Source organism: Pollicipes pollicipes, unplaced genomic scaffold (genome assembly GCF_011947565.3).
Source record: "Pollicipes pollicipes isolate AB1234 unplaced genomic scaffold, Ppol_2.1 Scaffold_4002;HRSCAF=4701_pilon_pilon_pilon, whole genome shotgun sequence".
In the NCBI taxonomy this organism is placed as follows: Eukaryota; Metazoa; Arthropoda; class Thecostraca; order Pollicipedomorpha; family Pollicipedidae; genus Pollicipes; species Pollicipes pollicipes.
In genome coordinates, this window is record NW_023596420.1 from 27,213,067 (window position 1) to 27,224,576 (window position 11,510).

The window sequence follows — 11,510 nt, forward strand, 5'->3', positions numbered from 1 at the left end:
TGAACCTGACCATGGCACGACAACTTTTGCATAAGCTATTGGGCGATATATATATATATATATATATATATATATATATATATATATATATATATATATATGTGTGTGTGTATATATATTCGTATACCTTGGCTGAACATATTGCGTATTATGCATATCTGATTTTTGCTGCTGATTGTGCGACACGTTTTATTTATCTCTCGGCGCCCTGGCTGGGTGCAGTACAATATAACTGGCGCGTGTGATGAGTGCTGAATGTTCCATGCCAGGAGCTGTGCAGCAACTTCGTTATCCGACCTTGCATCGCGGAGAGGGAAAATAATCCTAGAGCGGAAGGTAGATATTCATGTGGTTGTCAAGATATTGGTTGAATGTGCATGCGGCGATATCTAAGCTATGAAAAGTCTTGCAAAGACAGCCACGATCACGTGAGCGCAAGCTGACGCCCAACACCCAGTAGGTCAAGGGTCGTACAAGAGTTGAACCATTTGCTTAGGGCTCGGTGAGGTAGATATTCGGCCTTCGTGACGATCCTCAGCATTATTTCACGCCTCTGCGGTACTGATGTCGACCACAGCGCTCGTAAACATGCCACAAAGCGCCAGCCACGTTGAATATAGCGTCCACACACGCAAGGCGCCGCAGTTCACACAGACAAGGAGATCTTGGAAAAACAAAATAATCACGCAGTGCATGTTAGAAGTGCAAGCCAATGTTAGGGGACCGGCGGCGGTACTATACCGACGTTGCCGGCCTTTCAGGCATCGAAACAGGCAGGACCCACGACTAGATGATATCGATTCGATGTCCTGAGCGGTTTGAACTGCGCCGCAGAGGGAAAGCGTCAGAGTAACACGCGAGTGTTCGACAGCTTACAAATGCTACCTGAGTAAACTTGACATTTTTTCTGACTTCTGACTGAAGTCAATGTCACTTCGTTGGTGGTGACGCTCCCGGTGCCAACGGCGTGGTCTCCTCGCTCAGCGATGCTAGCAGAAATGCCTGCAGACATTTGACACCATGGTATGTTAAATCCAGGCACCGTGCGATGTATTCTTAAGTCATGGATTACAAAGCAATCAAAGACTTGTGCATGGCTTACCGAATAAATAATCACTTGAACGTTGTGATCAACGCTTTTACGAAATGCTAGCAGGCCTTTTGTTCAAATGAGTGACTAGACCCGATCCCATCAAACAGTTTAGCTAGGCTTACAGCTGTGCAACCAAAACCAAATTTAATGCAACCCGAACTCAGCGTAGACGGATAGCTTTTTACCAGAGAGCAGCTGATCTCTTAGAATTGATGTGGCTGTCAAGCTGTTGTTTTCCGTTCATGGTGCACTCAAATATTTTCTTTGCGTCACTACATGGCAAATCCGCCCACTGCTGAAAATTTCAGCATGAACTTCTGTTTTATCCACAAATGTGGTTGGACAAAGCAGATGAGGACGTCTGAGTGGAAGAAACAACGCAACAAAATGAAGACCACGTGGCTGATGCTCAAATGCTGCTGCTGGTATAAGTTCCGTGTCGCGTGGACGTACTAAGATACTGGTGTCGGGTAATTAGCTGCACAAGCTTACCACTTCGTTATTCAAACTGCCACTGGGACACCATTGCACAAAAGTGACTCGTTATGTCGACGGCGGGACGGGTGGCAACAATAATTGGATCGCGCGTGATAGATCGAAAGCGGAAAAATTGAACCATGCACTCTGCTGTGCGGCTTGATTGCTTTGCGTCTGGAGGTGCCTTACTGTTTGACGGCGAAATTGGTGAGGTCTAGGTGGAGTGAGCGTGACCAGTAACGATGAGATTGGTGAGGTCTGGGTGGAGTGAGCGTGACCAGTAACGGCGAGATTGGTGAGGTCTGGGTGGAGTGAACGTGACTAGTGACGGTGAGATGGGTGAGGTCTGGGTGGAGTGAGCCTGACCAGTGACGGCGAGATTGGTGAGGTCTAGGTGGAGTGAGCCTGACCAGCTGTGGTGAGATTGGTGAGGTCTGGGTGGAGTGGGCGTGACCAGCGGCGGCGAGATTGGTGAGGTCAGTCAGCGCCACTGTCAGGCCGCTGCTCTCACAGGCCACAGCCCACCACGCCCCGGTCGCCAGGTGTCCGACTCTCGGTCTTGTCTGGAGCCCGATGGATGGAACGGGACGAAGAGGAGACGTGGAATGCTCTTGAGTATGTCAAGTTTTCGTTGCCAGTTTCGCTAAAGAACACAAATTCTTGCGCTAGTCACTTGAAACAAAAATCAGCTGCCTTGCGACGCTACGATTGCTTTCTTAAAAACACCATCTCATCACCTGATAGCTTTGTATATCGCAGTTAACATGACATCGGGCATAAATCAGTCCTGTCACAGGCAAGCATAAAATGATAAAAATGAGCTCACAATCAATCCTCACGATATGCAATAATCACTAACAAAAAAAACTCATCTTCAACAAGTACATGTTGTACGCAGCGCTTCGGCCCTCGCTCTGGGCTCACGCTGCAAACGTTGTACGGACAACGCTGGCGCCCTTACAAACGCCGGTCAACGACAGCAGGCGGCACGAGAGGTGGGCGTCGCGCGCCTCCTCACCCCGCCGCGCTGCGGGCCTCCGGCCGGCCCACCCGCCGGTTTGATTGCACACGATCACTGGGTCAGCGGGCGGCACATGTGGTACGCTGCGCCGGGAGGCCGCGTCCCGAGAGCTCCTCCGGTACGGGGCGGCTGAGCGGGCTGCTCCACTGGCTGCGCACCGTCGGCGTGTCAGCATATGGAGTCTGTCTGACGTGGTGATGTGGGAGTGTCACACGTTCCGTCGGGATATGTTGGCGCACGCCTGACGCTGGCCTAAGATCCCGTCCTTCAGCAGCCGGCCTCCCCGTTGAGTGTGGCCAGCACGGGTCTGTGGCCACTGGGCTGCCTTTCGCTGCCCTCACGTGCTGCCACTGACTCCGCCGTACGGGCTCTCCGAGTAGGCGGCCGCGTACCGCTGATTGAACGACTTGCGCAGCGAGCCCCAGAAGCCGGCCGACTTCCGCTTGTACGCCTTGGCGTAGTTGGTGAGGTCGATGTTGACGGTGTCGAGTGGACTGGAGCTGCCGTCGCTGCTGACTGCCAGGCCCGGCCTCAGTGCCTTCGTCTCGCGCCTCTGCCGCCACCTGCAGAAGAGAAGCAGGCCGACGAAGAAGCCGAGCGCGCAGCCACCGACCACGCCACTGGTGATGACGGCGTCGCGGACTGCGCCGCCTTGGGCCGTCGGCTCGCCGGTGGCCGTGTCGTCGGCGCCGCCCGGCTCCTGCCAGGCCGGCTCCGTCTCCTGGTTGACGCGCTCGAACAGGTCGTCGGGCGGCAGCGGGGCGGGCGGCGTGTCGAACCGCTCACCCTCGTACCGGTATGGCTCCCCGCCGCCGCTGCTGGTGTCGTAACGCACGGCCGGCCGGCGCGGCGGCGGGCGGCCGCCGCCCACGCGCGTGCGCACCAGGGGCCGACCGTAGACGGGCGGGTCGGCGCCGTCAAGCCGCAGGCCGAGCCCGCCCGAGGGCGCTCCGTAGTTGCCGCCCTCGCCGAACAGCGGCCGCAGGCTGGGGGGCGGCGGCGGCCGGCCAGGCCGCGTCGGCAGCACTCGGCCCGGGCCGCGGCTGCTCGTCTCGGGCGGTGCGTCCGTGGCGCCCTCCGCCGCCACCGCGCTCGTCGTGGCTGTGGCAGGTGGCGCTGTCGTCGTCTTCTGCCGGCGCCAGTCGACGCCGTTGTACTCCTCCAGGATCTGGCGCACGTTACCGCCGCCGGATATGAACTCCTTGAGTGTCGTTTTCCGTATCTCTAGAATGTCGGCCAGGCTGTACACCTGATCTTTGTCCTGTTCACTGCCCTCGCCAGTGTCTGCTGTCGGCCTCTGGTGTTCGGCGTCCGGCGAGCTGTTGCCCGGCTCCTCTTCCTCGTCATATTCATCTTCCTTCTCCTCCTGAGGCTCTGAATCTGCCTCTACCCCGTTGTACTCAAGCAGCAGCTGCTTGATATTGCCACCCTGCTGCAGGAACGCCGGCAGCGAAATGTTCTTTTCGGCCAGGATCTCAGCCAGACTCCAGGTTCTGCGCCGTGGTTTGGCACTTGACGTCGGCGCACGGGAGGCGGGTGGGCGCGTGCCCAGTCTCGGTGGCGTTGTGACGGGCTGGCCTGGAGCATGTAGGCCGTGGGGCAGCCGCCGCTCGCCTGTCTGCCAGGCCGGCCGGCGCGTGGTCGGCCGGGTCGGCGGGCGCGCGTTCATCGCCCGCAGGATGGCGGCGATGTCAGCTGGCTGGGGCTCCGGCATCGGTGGCCGGATCTGTCCGCTAGCGCTCACCGGGGCTGTCCCGGCGGCGCCCTCCCGGGCCGTCCCGGCGGCGCCCTCCGAGGTCATCTCGGCGGCGCCCTCCCGGGCCGTCTCGGCGGCGCCCTCCGAGGTCTTCTCGGCGGCGCCCTCCCGGGCCGTCCCGGCGGCGCCCTCCGAGGTCTTCTCGGCGGCGCCCTCCGGGACCGTCCCGGCGGCGCCCTTCCGGGCCTTCTCGGTGGTATCCTCCGAGGCCGTCTTGGTGGTGGTGCCCGTTCCCGCAGCGTCGTTGTCAGAAGCGGCGGCGACGGCCGGCGCCAGCGGGCGGCCCTGGCGGCGCGCACGCAGCCGCTCGATGATAGCCTCTACATCGGCCAGCCGCGGCCGGCCGCGGAGAAACTGCGACAGGCTTTTGCCCGACTGCACCAGCATCTCGGCCAGACTGAACGGCTCGATGGCGGTCCGTATCTGGTCCAGGCTGAGCGGCGGCTCCTGTTGGCGGCTGGAGCCGCTGGCCGCCGCTCGCACGGAGGCTGGCCCGCTCGGCCGCACAGCCGCCGCCCAGCTGTCAGCCTCCTGTGGCGGTCTGCCTGTGCGTGGTCGGCCGGTGGGCGTCTCAGTGATGGCGTTGTGCGAGTCCTTGCCAAACCGGTAGTTTTTGGAAAAGCTGGGCCGTGTCTCCATACTGGGGATGGGCTTGCGCGTGATGGGAGCGGTGTCCGGGCTGGTGTTGGGCGCCGGAGGCCGCGCTGTTGGGGTTTGCTGTGGCCCTTCGCCGGTGGATTCTGTGGCGAACTGACCGATGGGCCCGCCACTCGGCGCAGAGCTCGGTGGTCTCTGGACATGATCAGCAGCAGATCGCTGCGAGCTCAGGGTCTGGTCGTGGACTTTGTCCCGGCTGAACTCGGGGAAGTTTGGAAACAAGAAAAGTGGGATGTTTGTTGTGGATGCAGTTATATCGGCCCTCTTGTTTGCCTCACCTCTCATAGGTCGAGCCTCAAGATCGCCTTCCTTTGCCATGTCGTTTGAAGTGGGCGAAGGAGAGGTCATTGTTGGGATATTGACGTCCGCAGCCTCTTGGCTGACGGTGCCAGATTTTGGTGCTGGTGTGTCTCTTTGAGGTTCCGGTTCTGTTGTTGCATTGTCAATGTTAGAAAGCTGCGTCGCTGTGCCCTCCTCTTGCCTGCCCGTCTTGCCGCCACTCTCGACAGATTTGTCTGTTGCTGCTTTCTCCAACGCGTCGTCAGTCGGCGTTGTGACGGGCTGCTCTGTCCACTCGTCTTGGTCGTAGTAATAGTACTCGTCGTCACCGTATTCGTAGTATTCGTATTCACTGGCCGAGTTAGCTGTTGCGTCGCCGGGCGCCGGTGACGTCACTTGCTCGGCGTCTGTACTTGTCTGTTGGGGTGGACTGTCGGCAGGCGGCGGTGACGTCCGCTCCGGACCGACAGCGGCGCTCCCCGCCGCGCCGGCGGGAGTCGGCTCGTGGGCGTCGTCTTCGTCTCTGGCGGGCTCGTGGGCGTCGGCTCCGTCTCCGGCGGCTGGTGCGCCATTGGACTCGTGGGCGTCGTCTTCGTCTCTGGCGGGCTCGTAGGTGTCGGTTCCGTCTCCGGCGGCTGGTGCGCCATTGGGCTCGTGAGCGTCGGCTTCGTCTCTGGCGGGCTCGTGGGCGTCGGCTCCGTCTCTGGCGGCTGGTGCGCCATTGGGCTCGTGAGCGTTGGCTTCGTCTCTGGCGGGCTCGTAGGTGACGGCTCCGTCTCCGGCGGCTGGTGCACCATTGGGCTCGTGAGTGCCGGCTCCGTCTCCGGCGGCTGGCGCGCCGCTGGGCTCGGCGGCCGGGGTCGGTGGCCTGACCCGCGCTCCGGCCGGAGCCGGGTCGGCGCGATTCTCCGCTCCGGCAGCGGCGGGCGCCGCCGCCAGCGCCAGGTGCAGGTAGTCGAGCGGCGGCGGCGGCGGCGGCGCGGCCTGGCCCGGCGGCGCCGCCAGGTACGGGCTGTACTCGGTCGGCTCCAGCGGCAGGTCGTGCACGCTGGGGATGGCCGCCGGTGGCCGGCTGCCGCTCCAGGACGGCCGACCGGCGAACCGCAGCGTCGGCAGCCGGCCCGAGTGCGGGTCAGCGAGCCGGCTGAGCAGCGGCACGGGCCGCACCCAGGCGGGGGAGGCCGCTGCCGGCGGCCCAGGTGGCGGCGGCGCGCTCTGCCGCTCTGTCGTCGGCTCCAGCGACCAGACCGGCGGCGGCGGCGGCGCGCGCAAGCTGCCGACACAGTCGGGTACGAACGTCAGAACACGGCCATTGGTACTGCTGGTGGTTGGGCATGTGTGCAAAGAAGTGCTACGGAATGTTCACGTCGTGGTATGGGATTGAGCTCAGTAAAGTCAACATCACGCGGTCTGGCCTACGCTTTCGGAATCGAGCCTTATGCGCACTGCATGCCGCAGGGCTCTGCAACCCGCCCTATAGGGGTTGGTGAGCTCTGGGCTCAGATTTGTTTCTGCACTCGTATATATTACTGTATAAACGCTTATTGTAAGTACAGCATGCTGCACAGAGGTGTGCAGCTTGTAAAGCTGCTTAACTTGGGTTTTAGATGAGTGCATTGCCCGTCTGTTTCACACGAGATACCAGGGCCACACGTTTGTAACGTGCGCGTTTTGGTTTTTGCATAACATTGACCACGACGACAGCCACCACCGATGTGGAATCCGCGGTACCAGCGGCGTTCGCCGGCCGACGTTCTTCTCGTCGGTCGCCGGTCGCACGGCGTCGTGCGCGTCTGTTTTGCAATAACTGTACACCAACCCAAGCGTGAAGCAGGCGAGCCGAACCACCTGGCGCTCAAACAGCGGGGCTGCGGGAAGTCACGCCAGGAGCCGAGTACATGGTCAGCGGTGCTAAGCTTTGGTGGTTCTCACTGGCGTACACCGACTGTATGCAGCTCTGCTGTGCGTTTCAGATGCTTCGGACAGTCTGGCGCGGATACGCGTTGTTTCAAATAGCGTGCACCTAAGAGTTCGCGTGACGTCAGTGCGGACTTCACGATTAACTTGCTCACAGTTTGTGTTGCTCGTTTGTTTTAACCTTTGCTTTTGCCGACTGGAAGCCGCTCCAAATCCCGCCCTGGCGTTACACAATGAAAGTGCGCGCAGTCGCGGAAATACGGAGTGATAGAAGTACTACTCGGTATGCTGAGCGCCCCGGCCACATACAGAGATGTAGTGCCGTGAGCGGCGCCCGTTTTGTGGCTGACCGTTGCGGTCCGACCAGAGGCTGTGGCGCGGTTCGACCAGAGGCTGTGGCCGCCGACGCGTCGCCGCGACACCGGCCAGTAGCGGTGGCGGCGGCCGGCCGGGACGCCGCCGCGGCCGGACCGGCTGACCGCAGTCGTGCCGGCGGCGATGGCGGGGTCAGGCGCTGGCCAGTGGGGCCGGTCCCCACGCCGGGCTCGGGCCTGCTCTCGGGCACGGCCGGCGGCGATGGTGGAGTTAGGCTCAGGTCAGTTAGGTCGGTCCCCACGCCGGGCTCGGGCCGTTCTCGGGCACGGCCGGCGGTGATGGCGGGGTCAGGCTCCGGTCAGTGTGGTCGGTCCTCGCGCCGGGCTCGGGCCGCTCTCGGACACGGCCGGCGACGGTGGCGGGGTCAGACGCCGGTCAGTTGGGTCGGTCCCCACGCCGGGCTCGGGCCGCTCTCGGGCACGGCCGGCGACGGTGGCGGGGTCAGGCGCCGGTCAGTTAGGTCGGTCCCCACGCCGGGCTCGGGCCGCTCCCGGGCCGCTCCCGGGCACGGCCGGCGGCGATGGCGGGGTCAGGCTCCGGTCAGTGTGGTCGGTCGTCGCGCCGGGCTCGGGCCGCTCTCGGACACGGCCGCGAGCATTTTTTTTTTTTTAAAGAATGAGGATTCCGAGTCTTCTGGCCGGCTCGGGACCCTCATTGTTCCAGGCACCCCAACCAATGTAAATATCGGGCCTCGGCCCTGTTCCTGCTTGGAAAGTGGGCCCCCAGGGTTCAGGCCGACGCGGAGCGAACTGTTCGGTGTGGATGGCCTATGGCCGAAAAAAGAGGTCCCCGTTGTCCCATTGTCCTCAATTGACGCAAGAGGCCCCAGACTGACATTTGAGGTCATGACCTTACGGGTCGGGATCCTTAATGGGACCTTCGCCAGACCTGCGGATTCTTCCGCCTTCCAATCGAGCCCTTGATCGTCGGTCCCGAGGGGCCCTTCGGGCCCCCTCGAGCACTGCCCCTGGCCCACTCGGGGCGTCTTGCCAATACAGGACCCCTTTTAGGAGCCGTGGGACCCTGGCTTACACGGGAGGTCCCACGCTAACTCATGGGCCGCGACCAATCCTGGTTTCACCTTTAATACTGATCTTGATGCGCGTTTTGTGTTTCGTTGTGTTTGGCTATATCGTGTAATCCGGGCTGGGATCTAGGATGTCGGTTTTCTCCATTCATGCAAGGTGACCCAGACACACTTTGGTTGCCGGCGAAACTACGCATTCTAGGACCGCTCACAGGCTGGTCAGAGATTACGCGTGGTGGGGCGCCATAACGAAGAGAAACGGCATGGCGCGCGGCCACCTGCTTAGATCCCGATTTCTAAGGGACTAATCGCCAGCGATTGTTCTTGTCCACTCCGAGATTCCGACGCGTTTGCGGTGGTAGACCGTAGCTGAACCTCGGATGCGCAGAACTGTGCGGTGTGTCATCTGGTCGCCCCGAAGTTTGCTTGATGGGTTGATGATGAAAGCCTTGCGAAGTACCATAATCACTTCAGGAAATACTTGATCCTGATCTTCGTTAGTACTGAATAGACGATCACAAAAAGCTTGTCCATGCCCCATGCTTGTTCTCAGACCAGTTAACCTCGGCTAATTAGGATGCGGTCGGCGTCGCATGCCGTTCATAATGCTGACAAATTCAGTACGTGAAAGTCGGCGTGGGACGATGTGGAAGTTGCTGCTTTCCCCGGAACCGGTCTGTTATCACACCGCGTCTGTTATCACACCCTGGTCAGACGCCGGCCCGGCTCGGCGGCGGCCGTGCGCTGGTGCTGGTGCGCGGACGCAGGTGCGGCGGCCGTGCTATGTCGGCCGGAACCAGCCGCTGTCCTCTGGTCCTCCCGCCGAGCTGTGTCGATCGGAACCAACCGCTGCGCCCGGCCCTCTCGCAGGGCTGCGTCGGCCGGCTGGCGCGATGTTGGCCGGCCGGCCAGTAAGCGATACGGAAGCCACCAATCAGGACTGCGGCGGCACACAATGGTGGATCTGTGGCCAAGGAACGGCCGCTGCGCCAGGAATGGTGTGTCTGCCGACACCACTCGTGTCGATTCGGGCGGCCGCCGTTACTTCCAACAGCTTCGGTGGCCGCCGCTGGTGCTTCCGACAGCTTCGGTGGCGGCCGCTGGTACTTCTGACAGCTGCGACGGCCGCCGCTGGTACTTCTGACAGTTCCGGCGCCCGCATTAAAAGTATTCTATGTTCCGGCGCCCGCTTTAGAAGTATTCTACGTTCGGTTTACCTTCTGTCGTCCGAGAACAAGCTTTCTTTTTCATCAATCATCCAGCTGTTGTGTCCCGAATAATTTGGCTACCGCGTGTTTCCAGTTACACTCTCGTTGCCCCCATTATTCGCAATCTGCAGGCGATGGGCCATTGACAGACTGCGCATGGCGGTCACTGGTACTGGATACCATGTCGAGTGAACAGCGCCATGAAAGCCGGGCGCGCGCTGCCCAGTGGGCCAGGCGTGGCGGCCGTGGAACTGCTCCCGGTACCCGCACAGAGCAGGCTGACACGCCTGCTCACGTCACCATGAAGCTGGGCTGTTGCACCGCCTTTCCCAGATTTAACGGGGCCACAGAGACGGAAAAGGGCATGATCGATCAGCAGATATCGGTGTCGAAACTGGACGACGTGTGGCCTTAAGCGTTCAGAAGCCCTGCTCGGTGTCAGTGTAGCAACGAACCGTGCTGGAATCCTGCCGTGCCGGCTGATTTCCGGGGCTGTTGGTGCCCTGACCGTAGCTGAATGTGCGGGCGTGGGCAGCGCCTCGTCAGACCGCAGTTGACGGCGGGGGGCAGCGCCTGGTCAGACCGCAGTGAGTGTGTAGACGTGGTCAGCGCCTCGTCCGACCGTAATTGAATGTGTGGGCGTGGGCAGCGTCTCGTCAGACCGCAGTTGAGTGTGTGTGTTTGAGGGGGGGGGGGGGGGGGAAGGCAGCGCCTCATCTGACCGTAGTTGAGTGTGTGGGCGCGGGCAGCGCGTCGTCCGACTGTAGAGTGTGTGTGTCGCGGGGGGGGGGCGTCCCATCCGCAGCGGACTGACCTGGCGATAAGTCGTCGGCGCCGAGGCTCGCCTTCCGCCTGCCTCGTCCCGTCGTGGGAGCCCTCGCTGGCGGGCCGTGACGTCACAGAGGTCACCGCAGCTCCCTGGGGAGAACACGGACAGGGTCACCGGGCGCCGCCATCGGCAGATGCCGGCATACGGCCGCCACCGGTAGTTGCCTGTACACGGCCGCTTCCGAGCGGAATGCTTGTATACGACCGCCACCGGCAGATGCCTGTATACGGCCGCTTCCGAGCGGGTTACCTGGCTGATTTTGTCCTACCGAGCCAAGTGTATCGAGGAAAGGCTCGACAAGAACGCAACTGCAGGTACGCACGGTGCCAGTCGAGTGCGGTACGAGTTCGGTGACGTGAAGTAATGCCTGGGGTGTATGTTACATTTGTGGTACATTGCATAGCATACAGCTACGTAACATTACTTAATTTACGCAGCACGGTGAAGCTGTGCGCTTCGTGGGGAACGAAATATGGTGTGCCAGTTCACTTGCCGGCCCGCCGGTGCTGCGACATGCTGTCCACGCGCCGTGGCCGGGCCCTTGTCGCTGCACAGCCAGCGCTGTGTCGACGGCCAGGCCGCGCTCTGATGCGACCCTGTCTCCCGCCCGGCGCCCTGTGTCCATCCCAGCGCCCCGTCTCCCGCCCAGCGCCCTGTGTCCAGCTCAGCGTCCTGTGTCCAGCTCGGCGCCCTGTGTCCAGCCCAGCGTCCTGTGTCCAGCCCGGCGCCTTGTCTCCAGCCCAGCGCGCTGTCTCTGGCCCAGCACCCTGTCTCACCTGGTGGCTGTCCGGTACAGCCGGGTGCTGGGCTGAGACACCGCAGACTAGGACGAACAGAGTGCAACAGGCGGCGCGTAACGTCAAAGGGCCGG